A 14,121-nucleotide genomic window follows, 5' to 3' on the forward strand; every position below is an offset into this window, starting at 1 on the left:
CCCCCCCCCCCCCCGATTAACGGGTTGAGAATACTAAAATTTTGGAAATTTCTTACAGCTTATGTTACTTAAAATTCTTACTTTTGACGATATTTCTTACAAACCTCTTTATTGCCCATTATTAATTTTTCACACTCACCATTTTCAAACAGTAAATAAGACTTTTTCTAAACGTGGATACTAATTTTTGCTGTCTCAAGTTTATAATAATACATAAAGAAATACCATCATCTCTTATTATAGTAGAAATCTTTATAGCAGTAGCCCGATTATTCCTAAATTCATACATTTTATTTTAATTGTACATATAGAATGATTCAAATATTGATATCAAAAGTCTCTCTGTGTAGTTAAAAGAACAAAACTTAATAACGCTTATTAAAATATCTTTGTATCGAATAAAGCTACAAATTAATAGTAATAAAGAAAGAAACAATAATGAGCTGTAACGTATGAAGATAACTTATATTTATTTTTTATATTATTTAGGTATTATTGGCTATATGTGAGTATTAAAAAATGACTGTTCTTGTGTTTCTTGACGTTTTTCGTCAACGTAAAACGTGTTTTGCATGTACATATGATGTATTTCAATTTTAGCGATTGGATTTAGATTATATGTGAATTACTTAAAAGCCAGGGCTAAAAAAACTGATCGGGAAGGAGTTTATGTCTCTATGGGAGAGATTCAAACGCTAACAGTTTCGTTATTTTGGAATTCATTTTTTACGAGATGCATATGAAAGTTTAGGTAGTCTAACCTTTGATCGATGTGGGATGCTGACATTTATAGCAATATTAGTCTCTTACAAATCAATTTACATTTATTTCTATGGGTGATAAAATAGAGCCCAAGATCAATTTGAAAATACAATTATTAAGACTGAAAATTTTGTGAATAATGTTGTAGTGATACACCCTGGAGTAGCAATTTGTCCCGGTTGACGGTATATAATTTATTAGATATTTATATGAATGCATATAAAAAGACGAGCGCGAGTATTCTAATTAGAATATTTTCCTCAAGCCCGACAGAGCCTTAAGTATAGAATTAGCTTCCTAATTTGAAATAAAAAAAATTTGACGAATAGTGAGCATGAAGTGTTAGGATCGAAAGTATGCGAGCCCGAAGCGCGAAATTTGATAGTCGCACGCCCCAGGTCCGCAGAAACTCGCAAGCCATGGAGAAAACAAAATGTGGCTTCATTGCTAACATAAACGACTTACAATTCGCGAAATATCGTCGATAGTACCCACAAAAAACCCAAAAATTCAACCATCTCCCCTTGGTAACTAAGCCAACATTATTCTAGACAAATGTGAGTGTAGAAAAAACAAATTCCTTTAAAAGGTGGTTCGTGAAATCATTTGCGGAAGTATGATGATTTCCTTTTTGTTATCCGCGTATTGTGAGAATTGCGAGTTGTGACCCCGAAATAGACAGTGCTCAGGCTGTCAAGTCGAAGGTTGACGAGAGGAAGATGCGAATTCAAAAATAGTGACACACTCCAACTCAAGGTTACAGCGAGTCATTCAACTTCGACGTCATCAATGACAATAATTTCTCACTTGGATTTAACTCAATTTCCCTGTTTATCTGGAAATTTAAACAACTTGCTTAAAAGCTGCTCAAGAATTGCTCTAGCAATATTCCACTTCTCAATCAACAAAAGTTTATTTTATTACTTAGAACAGCCAAAAATATTTTGAAGCAAAAACGTTAAAGTCTTTAATGTCAGAGTATTTTCACACTATTGCTCAATTTTTGTGGAAACGGTTTTGCTTATTTTAAAATCCCTGTCTGTATTATAAAATGATTTCGCCGCTGTCGCTATACAGTGTTGTACTAAATGTACTGATCTAACCAAAAACATAGACCCAATTTGTATGTATATCTTTGGAAATATGGAGCAATATTCTACTAATTATACTATTTAAATTAAAAGCATAGAGGTAGATTTTTGTATGTATGCAAAACATATTATAATACTGTAATAAATATTATACCCTTACCACAAAACATAGATCCAGTGTGCGATATTACCTTATATCATATTACTGCATTTTTTGTCCGATATGACGCTTAAAGAATTAATTGAACGGTACTCGCATTATATTAGTTTTTCCAAACATATTGTATTGCCCGCTCAGCTACAATCACACGGTATGGCAACTTTAGGTATACCATTATCACGGTGAACCCGAACGAACTTTAAATGGGGGTGACAAGATAGGTCTTATATTATTTTCGGGTTTCATTCTAGAATTCTTCAGAAACATTATTAAAAAGAATAATAAATATAATTTGTGTACTTTAAACATAACTTATTACGAAAATAAAAAAAAAGTTATGTTTAAAGTACAAAAATCATATTAATTATTCTTTTTCATATGAATCTTGTAAAATAAGTGTATTTTTACATAAATTTACATACATAGGTACATTCATAAGTATGAAAAATACACTTATTATTTAAGATTTATATTAACCCTTATCACTTACATGGGTTCAGACTGACCCCAACATCAACTCCAGACTCAAATTTGAATTGAATTTTGAGAGTTTTTTATCCACCTCAAAATAATTTTCATTAAAGAAAACTATCAGAATCTTATTTCTATGCATTAAAAAGCGTTTGTGGATTTTGTCAAGTTGAAACCATGTATACAATAAATATAACAACATTTCAAAAGTCAGCTGGGGTCAATTTGACCTCATGTGAGTAATATGTCATTTTTTTAGAGGTATAAGTGCTGAGGGTTAAAAAGAATAATAAATATCATTTTTGCACTTTAAACATAACTTATTTCGAAAATAAATCCTTTGTATCAAATTACTTTAAAAAATCCCATTAAAACAATAAAAAATAAAAAACGTCTCTATGAATTATTTTAATTTTTCTTCGAAATTGTTTCGAAGCATTCTAGAACGAAACCTAAAAATAATATAGGACCTCTCTTGTCAACCCCATTTAAAGTAGATAACAATGTTCTGTACTGATGTTCAGTATTTAGCCAGTACTGGTCTAGTACTTACATTCGTACTGGTGCGGTACCCTCTGTTAGTACTGGCCCAGTACTGGCTCAACCAATACTGCAAACTCGGCGAGGTTCTGACCTGTAGTACTGGGCCAGCACTGACGTTCACCACTGGGCCACTACTGCAGATTAGTACTGGGCAGGTACTTGTCAAGCTCCAAGTGATAACGATGGTACCCCAGGTAGAAATACACCACGGGCCAAGTACTGATCCAGTACCGCCTGCCGGAGTTCCAGTACTGGCTGACTGTACTGGGTCAGTACTATGCCAATACTGACTTATAATGATTGACGGTACCAGCCAGCCAGTACTGGCGTATCACTGACTGCCAGTACTGGGGCAGTACTGGAAAACGGCTGGCGTATGAAAATGCCGGAGTTAACTTTAAAAATGATAAAAAAATTATCTAATTGTTTTAAAGACCATCCATTCATCATCATACGACTGCATATTGTCCGAATATTATTTATAATTACAAAAATATAATTTTCAAACTATTTGTTTAATTTTAACACCCACTATTTCGATAATCTAAAGATAAAACAAAAAAGGTATTTAAAAAATAAATAATAATTTACTGCGAGTATTTTGTCAATACATGTTAATGGCTAATATCCGACTTTTCCCCCTGGGATTTTGGGCCTAAAATGCCGGGAAGTAATCCAGCTATATTCTCCTATACGTAATAGACCGTAAGCCCATAACTTAAAGGGCAACGTGATACAAAAAAGGCCAATTTTCACCTGAGATGTTCGTCTTATGATAAGGAACGTAAAAATGGGTGCCTTACAATTCGGAGTGGATGCGTTTACCGGTGCCGACCTGACAAAGGTGTCAATTTTGACGGTTAACTGACGTGCCTCGGATAAGGTTGAAAATTGGTGTAAATATAGGGGATGACATTAGAAATTGCACCTGCTCATTGTCAAGCACTTACCTGGATGCGAAATTGTTGTCAGGCGGCTTCAAAGTCGCCGCAAATTCAGGCGAAATCTCTTAAAATTGATTTTATAGAAAAAAAGTTTCAAACAAAGGTTGGCCCACTCCCAGAGATGCATATTTTTAATATTATATCATTTTTTGATCAAATTGATACACTGCAACAAAAATCAACTTTACAGGATAAACTTGAACCAAATATCGGTTTAACATTCTTTTGTTTTTCCATGACAACACATGTGTTTTGAAAAACGCGAAGTTGTCTGAATAAAACTTTATCCCTTTAAAAAATTTCCTGCAACAAAATTTATCATTGCTTTATTCTGTGACGTTAATAAGAAATATTTTATCCAAATGGTAATATTGTTATGGTATTTCTCTAATCGATCTTTTCACCAAATATACCAATTTCATCAAAAAATGATATACACTGGAACTGCAGTTATATCCGCCGTCGTAGAACGTAAACATTCACTTATATCCTCTCGGAAAGGGATCCCACCAATGCTGCTCAGCGAAGGAGAAATGGCCGTGCTTCGCTCTGATTGGCTTGTTTTGTCACGAGGTACTGCGAGGTGATGCATGGCAAGCAAGATTGAGAGGTTATAAGTGCGAGAGGATATAACCGCGGTTCCAGTGGAATAATGAAAACATGCATCTCTGGGAGTGGGCCAACTTTTGTTTGAAACTTTATCCCGTAAACTCAATTTCAAGAAATTTCACCTGAATTTCGGGCGACTTTGAAGCCGCTTGACAACACTTTTGCATCCAGGTAAGTGCCTGAAAATGCGTAGGTGCTATTTCTAATGTCATGCCCTATATGTAAAACAATTTTCCTCATAAGACGAACATCTCAGGTAAAAATTGGCCTTATATGTATCAAGTTGCCATTCACGTTGTGGACTTACGGTCTATAACTCCATACCAGCCGTGCGCGCTTTTCATGCAGACGCTGACATATCACTAGTAATCCCTAATCATTTCTTTCAGTGTACCCGAAATATACTACCCTCAGAAAAAACATAGACCGGATGTGCCACATTACCTCATATGCCATGTTACCCCCAAGGACGTACGCAAGTACGGGTAGGGGAAGCCCCCCGCCCCTAAGTGAGCGCTAGTTTTAGTTTTTGAATTCTATTAAAGAAATTCGAATATTTTCCAGTAATTTTCAAAATTTGGTTTTGGTAAATTAATGTATCCCACGGGAAAATATGTATACCAGTAACTTGTCGGTTGGTAAACATTGGTAATTAAATTATCGATATTTAGGAAACAATGTATCGCTATCGATATATTTCCTTCCGCTGGTATTAAGCGGCGATTATTTGATACTAAAGGTGCATTTATACCTTGGAGGATATATTACATGGAGCATTGTAGTACGCTTCCTTATGATAGAGGTCGCAAATGAAATTCTCAAACGATAAAAGTGCAACTTTGTGCGCGCTTGTTAAAATGCGAAAGTGTTGAATTTTTGTAATACAAGCCAAAGTACTATAATTGTATTAAAAAATTGTGTACATTTAGTTTAGAATAATTCCATTTCAAATCATCTGAAAACTTTCAGATATTGTCAGTAATTTTGATGAAAATTCTAGTACTCTTTCTTTATGATTTTCAAAGAACACCCCTAAAATAATTTCTTTTCCAATAAAAAGACTTAAAAGGTATTCAAAATTGAAAATGTTGGTCCTTTCTTTCTTAAGCTTTCCATGCGTGCACGAAGCACACCCAAAAAATCATTCAATTGGCAAAAGATCATAGAAAAGATGCGGGATCCAATATCGTACAACTTTTTGATGATTCCAAGTTTATTATTGAAAAAAGCGGAGTTGAACTCAAAAGGCCTAGAACAGTGGACAGTCAAACATATCGCTCAAATCATCCTTCATTGAATGGAGCTGAGTTTTGCAAAAGATCGCTATTAATTCCATTCTTGGATTCTTTAATCAATTAGACTTGAAACAAATAAAATCCAATCGTCTAAACTTTAAACCTGAAATCTTTAAATCTATTAAGTTACAGCCGACAAACCTATAAACCTGAGTCATTTGTCTACAATCCTGTAAACCATAAGGCACTAAACCTATAGTCCATAAACCCTAGATATGTTTCCCCCAATAAGACAAGACCTCAAACATATGCCTTCAAACCAGTGAATCTATTAAACGGAAACTCACAATTTTCAAATCTATCAAATTAAAACTTACAAAACCATCACAGTAATACAAGAATCTGAATTTCAGTAGAGAAAGGCAGTTGACTTTCAAATGTAACCAAAAGGATCATTCCCAAGTTGAAAGTCAACTGATGATTATAACATGACTTTAAGTAACGCGCTTGGTTGAAAGTCAACTGCTTTATGTACGTAAAATGTACTTTACAGGTTAATTTAAGACAGAAAGATTGTTGACTTTCCGTCAACTCGTGCGTCTGAAATGAAAATTTTATGTTAATTAAGTCAGCTGATTGTTGAGGTACCAGGTACAGAACGTAAATCTTCAATCCTCTTTTGTATCTTTTTTATCACATATAAACGATTATTCTATTCATAATAAAATCCGTTATAGATCTGAGTACATATATCAAAATAAGAAACGTTGACGAAACGCCTATACCATGAGCTCAGTGTTGATCAATACTATCCAGCCAGCGCTATCGACACTCAGCTGCTCTCTTGGCACCTCTTCTAAAATCGCCAAAATCCGTCTAAGTGTTTGCGCTTCGCCGCATCGCATTTCGCGCACGCCTTTCTGACATCACAAATTGAATTTCAGAGCGCGCTAATGAAAATCATCTTGAGCTCAACATACCTGTCAGTTAATCATCATATTACTCGTATAATCAGATGGGAGACACTCCACTTAAGTTCCATTTCTGATTGAAATTAAGTGACTTACTTAATTTAATTGCAAAAATGAAATTCATCTACATTTAAAGTTCATCATCTTGTATTACTGTGATGATTCTACAGTCTAAATAAATGAAACTTTGAAACTATTAACTTAAACTTACACCGTACACCCAAAACTTAAGTCCGAAAACTAAGAACTTGTAAATTTCAAACCCAAAAAAAGCGAACCTTCAAACCAATACCTAAAGACAATATAAACCCAAAAAGTATAAGCCTGTAAGTCCTGATCCTTTTTTTTTATTCGAACAGGGGAGAAATGCTTTACGCACGATCAGCAGCCATTCGGGCCTCATAACCGCTGTTTGGAACTCTCAGCTCTAGGTTTTTTACATTAGAAAATAACTCTTCACTGTATACCCACTAAAACCCTAACCAATTTTTTATCTGCTAAGTAGTATAAGAATCTACTTTAATATTTTTTCACAACATGCTGTGCTATAGGTGTCAAATTCTTCTTTCTTTGGTAACAATTTTGAGAAATGAAGTTATTACCGGATCAGATGATATTAGCTCGTAATTCATTATATCTTCCTTAGTTATGCTTTTCTGGTACATGCGGCTGCATTCAGAGCGTGCTCTTTGAGAAACTTTGTTCTGTGCTCCTGGAGGTTCTTCTGAAAACCAGATCATATTAGCGTTAATCTTCTTCTTTATTCATAATGTGTCCCCTAAGGGTTTACATGACTTCTATTTCTTACAACCGCTTACATATATTTTTTTTTAATTTTAACCGTTACTATATATAACTATTTACAACTATTTACATACAGTCTTATATCTAGTTCCTTATCTCTATTTCCTGTGATAGCGCAATTTAGGACTTATTAGCAAACGAGTGAGCGAGTGAACGAGTGAACGAAAGCGAGAGTGCAAGCGAGAGAGAGAGAGAGAGCATGGGAACGCAAACGCAATTTAGTCTACTTATACTACGACATAAACATTACTCACAATCTTCACGCTTCTAATCTAAGCGACTTCCGTTTCCTTTTTTCTTTCACTTTTTTTATACCTCCAATTTGCCATTATTTTAACATGCTTTCTTTTATTCTCTCTCATTCTCTCCTCTAGCACCCTCTAACTCCTTCATCCATTCGTCTCCTAATTCATCATCCCCAATATCGTAATCACATTCTCTTGCCAGCTTCCTTTATCTTCCATTTTTCTCCTACATTCTTCCTATACATGCTCCCATGTTTCCTCTTCCCATTCACATATTCTACACTTCCTGTTCTCTTCTTTTTCCCAATACATTCCCTCCCTTACCTCGTTTCTCAATCTAAATCTTGCTACTCTTGTCCACCTTCTCTCTCCCAATCCCTTTTCTAAATACTTTTGTACTCCTTCCTTTTTTATCATCTTACACCATTTATTGTATCTTGAATCCTCAAATATCCCCCATCTTTCTATTAATTGTCTTTCCCTCTCCCTTTTTTCCAATTCTTCATAGTTTACTCCAGTCCCGTCTTCTATTTCTCTATCATTAAAGAGCTGCCTCCTTTCTTCTTCTCATCTCGTTAATTCGATCACCCTCCCTCTCCTCTCTTGTACCTCAATCAAATACTTTCTCGCCAACTACCCTCCCTTTCCCTACCAGAGCTTCGTCTGCCCCTAGTGTCCACATTTTATACCTTTCTTGTAAACTCTCAATATCGTTCCTTTCTTTCCACCTCCATATCTCTACTTCATAACCTAATACCGGCCATCTGCCCGTCCATTCTTCTTTCCTTCCCCTTTCTTTTCTAAACCTTATTATCGTTGTATTTTCTACATTAAAATTCAGCTTTTTCCATACAAGTATTTCTCTTATCCATAAATTAAGCCCGTCATCCCTTCTTCATCTTCTGCCATCAACACTATGTCATCTGAGAATGCCAGTATTTTTCTTTTTTTTCTATCCTAACTCCTCCCCAACCTTGTCTCACTCCTCTCACCAACCAGAAACTATCTCTTACTTGATCTCCTACCTTCACTCTGCTTTTTGCCTCTCTAAAAATTTCCGATACTCTCTTTATCAATCCCTCTCTTATCCCCTTTTTCACCATAACTTTCTCTATTTCGCCTCAGTCTAATGCGTCAAACGCCGCCTTGACATCAGGGTCATACCCCTATAAACTTCAACCTGCTCTCCTTTGCCTTTCTTCACTATTGGTATCACTACTCCTTCCTTCCATAACACTGACCACCCCTCTGCTCTCCATACTCGATTACACATTATTCATGCCCATTTCTCTAGTTCCTTCCCTCCATATTTCCCTACTTTATTCACAATACCATCTATACCAGGTGCCTTTCCATCCTTCATTATTCCTAAAACCTTAACTATTTCTTCCCTTGTTGCATCCTCTTCCTCATCTCTTTCTCTGCCGTATTTTCCTCCCTTTCTAACTTTTCTCTTTACTCCTCCTAGCAAATCCAAAAAATATTTCTTCCATTCTACCATTTCAAAATCTTGATTTACACTTTTTCTTCTTTTTCTTTCTCTATTTACTGCCTCCTATACCTCTTTTTCCGTACTAGCCTTCTCCGTCTCTTCCTCAAATCTTTTATTCTCTTCCTCTTTCTTTTGCTCACACAACTCAGTATACTCTTTCCCTTTATTCTTCCCCATTACTTTGTTCTTTGCTCGACTTTCTTCATTCCTTTCTGATTTTCTTTTTTCCCCTTTACAGTCATCATCCCATCCACTTCTATTCCCCCCTTTACTAACTTCATTTTTGTTTCATTACATCACAACCATGAATCAACACTTTGTGTGCAGATTGTTGCATTTTGTACCATGGGTAGCTGTTAATACATTCCTCTGCTGTTTCTATTCAAACTGTTTTGAATTTAATCAATTCAATTTCATTTCCACATGATATAACTTGAATTACAGTATACAGTCTCTCTATGATGTCTTTTTGTCTCCTATAAGTTCAGATACTTGTCCAGTTTTTTCAAAAAAAAAGCTCGGCCTACATTTCCTGTATTTGTAGTTCCAGAACCTTGTTTAACAATGTAAACGTTTAGCTGAAGCTGATTTTTTAGTAAGCTCTTGATTTTCTATTTTTCTTTAAGACCAAATTTGTAAAATTCTGTTTTCATACTTACGTTTTAATACCATATCAATATCATTCATTCCGTTATAATATTGATAGTTACTTGTTACTGCTAAAACATTTTCTTTTATAAACTGAAAACTGATTGGACGGCAATAAGTTAATGAATTTGGTTTGGAATTAACCCAAAAAATGTTACTACCAGCTCGTAACCTGAGTGATACAAAACATATTATAAACACTGACTTATCAGTCGGACCAGAGTTGTCACAGTGTTCTTCTAAAGACAACAACTGTCTCGTCCTTTGTTGTTTACCAGCTCTGTCCATATCCCTATTAAAACATGATAGCGATGAGTCTTATACAAAAAATTTTAAGTTGTTTCCGCAAAAAAACAAGCCTTTTCATCAAAAACTAGTCAAAATGTGCATTTACTTATAAAAATTGTTTAAACAATTAACATTTTTTGGTCCCTACAAAAAATATGATGGCAAGGAGTCTTAGGCAAAACATTTTAAGTTGAATCCGCAAAAAAAATGAAGCCTTTTCATCAAAAAATTGTCAAAATTTGCATTTGTTTATCAAAATTGTTTAAATAATTGGCAATCATTAGCTATTCTTAACTTATTTTAAGCGCACATCATTATCTGTGATACTTTATACAAAAGCTATGGGTCAAAATTAGCTAATCATTGCAAATCACGAAAAAATGACTTTTGTTCATTAATTTTTTTATAACATTATTGACCAAAATTTTGTTACCCTAACCCATTAACAAATTATTTGTATATACAATAAGTTGTAATTTGTAGTTAAATAACAAATTGCCGTTAAGTCAAAATAAACAACCAATTCTAAAAAAATCAAAATCAAAATCCTTTCAGACTTGCACTGTCAGTCGATTTTTGTCCAAAAAATGTGCTTTTTCTCCCACTGTGCATGGTTCTGAATCGTTGGGTGGCACCTGGCTCGTCCTCGGTAGCAAAAAAGGGTACTAGCTGCCTTCTGTTACTTGTTTTCCAATAACATTTACATATATAAGCTTACGAGGTTAATTAAGATAGATGCGAAGTAAATGAAAGTAAATAACCTCGATTATTTTGTCATTTCATTCCGAATTCAATTTTTAAATTTGCGATTGCAGCGCTTTCGCGGAATAGAGAAACAGTTTAAAGAAAAACTTTTATACATATAACTCCATGGATAAAAAATATGTGTTAATACATCGTTATTTCAGCCGAGGCTTCAGTTAACGAACTTGTTGTCAATTTCAAATTGTCTATATTATAACGATTCTCTAATGTAGAATTTTTCAATTTTGAACTGTAAAGTTTGCTTTTCGAATTCTTGACTGCAAAAATGTTCCTTTTCAACATTACAATTTCAAAATTGTCACAAATTTAATTTTTCAAACTTTTGAACGCTTTAAATCTGAGATGGGAAATTTTTCAATTGCGGTAGGGATTTTGCATCATTAAAATTGATACGCAGCAGATTCTACAGCCATAACCTCATACTGAAAAAAAGATTTCGGAGATATGACCTTCAGAAAAAGTCTTTGAACGATTAATTTTTCTGAAAATGTTGAAAAGTTAAGTTTTTGTAAATCAACCTTTCCTCTGCATGAAAATTTTTCGAATATGAATTAAATTATCCGCAAAATTCTAAAAATCTAAAAAACATACTATAAAAATTATCATCAAGTCTTTACAAAAATTAATGATTGAATACCAGGTTTAATTGCACTATTGTGCTGATACAGGTTTCCGCATCAGTTGTTGTTAAAACAGCAATCGTTGATGGATGAATAACGATTAGTTTATGCTCGTGGACACGCTTTTGTTCTTTATCATCAATCAATAACACAGCCACACAAAAAAAAAGTGTGCGGATCTGGTAACAAGACATGAGTATTCCTATGGATTTTGGAACGCTGAATTCAAATACGGTATCAAAAATCACCCATCACGTCATGGTTGAGCCATAACCTCAAAAAAGGACGAAAAATCATGCACTGAGGCAAATAAATTTCAAACTAGTGCCAGTGATGCAAATTTTCACTTCAGAAACATGTCGATAACTGTGAAGGATCAACCCTTGCCTGATATTAACTTACTTAACATAACATTACTCAACAGAACCTGACCTCGCCTAACCTGAATTAACAGAAATTTATTGAACTACACGTAAAGCTCTGGAAGCATATTTTCCCAGTAGCAAATGTGTGCTACATCGAATGGGTCAACTCGAGCCTAACTTAGAAATAAATCTAATCTAGCCTAACATAACCTAACCTAACCTCACGAAACACAATTAAACTGATTGTGTTGTCCCGTTGTGTTTGCGGTACCGTTTAATTCAGCTTTGGCTTAACCTACATAGAGGTTTAACCTATCCTAACTTAAGAAAACCTGACCTAACCTAACCGATCACGCTGGCAACCCTGTTCTTGCGTACTTTCATATTTTGACATTAATAATAGTAAATGTATGGAGTTTCGTAACCGCTTGTTGCTAGCATTATTCGCCTGTGTCTGTAACCAGGGCAGCTCCACGTGGTGACGTTGGGCAACGGATCCACATTGGCTGAGTCCCTGGGTAAACGACGTTCATACCGTCATGGCAGACACAGGTAAAAAGTGTATTACGATGCAGGGAAAAAACCCAGTATCGGCGTCTGGTCAGGGTGGGAAAGAGAGCTCTCCGACGTCGTCATCATGCAACCGTAGCTCTTCATCAATAGATCACTTGGTTGGTGTAGAGTCTCATGCTACAAGGAAAAAAACCGCGAGCATTTCTCAATCGCATGCCTGCAAGAATAGCTCAGATTCATTCTGTTACCTTTGCAGTAAATATGAAGTGAGCAGTTTGCGAAAATCAATTGACGAGGAAGTGAAAAGTCTTTACGAAAAGTGTTTTGACGGTAAATTGCTGCACCAAGAAACAAAATGGGTTCCTCACGTCATTTGCAATTCCTGCAGACTTATGTTGTATCGTCTAAAAAATTTAAATAACGAAAAGTACCGCAAGTACTCTACACCAACCACATGGAAAAACCCCGTTATTGCGAAGGACTACTACTTTTGCATGAATTCCGTCAAAGGGTTCAACGCCAAAAATAAAAAAAAACATTTCATACATTAATGTGTGCACAGTCATAAGAGCAATTGAAATCAATAAAAATGCACGCCAGACTGATTTAAGCGCTTTAGAAGATGATAGAATGGAAGTTGAAAGTCAACGTCATAGAGACGGTAGTGAAACCAGGGATCGAACAGAAAATGACGAAAAAGATGACGAATATGGCGTGCATAAAATGAAATTGAAGGTTCCAATATTAGTGTCATAACTAGAACTGAATGATTTTATTAGAGATCTTGGATTACCGAAAGACGGTGCTGAATTTTCCGCTTCATTTCTAAAAAGAAGAAATCTTCTAGAGCCAAAGACAAAAGTTTCATTCTAGCGCGACAGGGACGAAGAATTCAGAAAGTTTTTCGTTAAAAACGAAAAGACGTCTTTAGTGTACTGCACTGACGTTAACGGACTAATGAACCACTTGAAGAAAAATGTGTACAAAGGCGAAGAATGGCGACTTTTCATTGATTCGTCAAAACGCAGCATTAAGGCTGTTTTACTGCATAACACGAATACTTACGCTCCTGTCCCTATAGCTCACTTAAAGGTCATCAAAGAAGAATATAACAATGTTAAAATGCTTCTTAAAAAAGTTAATTACACGAATCACAAATGGCAAATATGTGGTTCTCATCATCAACCAAAGCCTCGTAGATCCAGAAAAAATTTTACTTCCACCCCTCCACATAAAGCTTGGGCTCATGAAGCAATTTGTCAAGGCGTCAGACAAAGATGGACAATGCTATAAGTATATATTCCTTAAATTCCCTAATGTTTCAGATGCTAAATTGAAAGAAGGAGTCTTTGATGGTCCACAGATTCGAATATTGACAAGAGATACTAATTTCGTGAGCCACATGACGAAAATTTAAATGGACGCTTGGGAAAATTTTAAAGCTGTAAACGCAAATTTCCTTGGGAACAAAAAAAGTCCAGACTACGAGAATGTTGTTGCGAAAATGATAAGAAACTACAAAAAGTTAGGCTGCTTGATGAATTCAAAACTTCACTTTCTAGATTCCCATCTGGATAAGTTTCCAGAAAATGTTG

The 14,121-nt window shown here is 35.1% G+C and overlaps 1 protein-coding gene across 2 annotated transcripts in view; it reads left to right on the top strand.

Annotated features, from left to right (window-relative positions):
- LOC117179355 (protein pinocchio) overlaps positions 1 to 14,121 on the top strand; it is a 389,711-nt gene that overhangs the window by 136,068 nt on the left and 239,522 nt on the right. The window lies entirely within an intron of this gene.

The sequence above is a fragment of the Belonocnema kinseyi genome, chromosome 9 (genome assembly GCF_010883055.1).
Source record: "Belonocnema kinseyi isolate 2016_QV_RU_SX_M_011 chromosome 9, B_treatae_v1, whole genome shotgun sequence".
Taxonomy (NCBI): Eukaryota; Metazoa; Arthropoda; class Insecta; order Hymenoptera; family Cynipidae; genus Belonocnema; species Belonocnema kinseyi.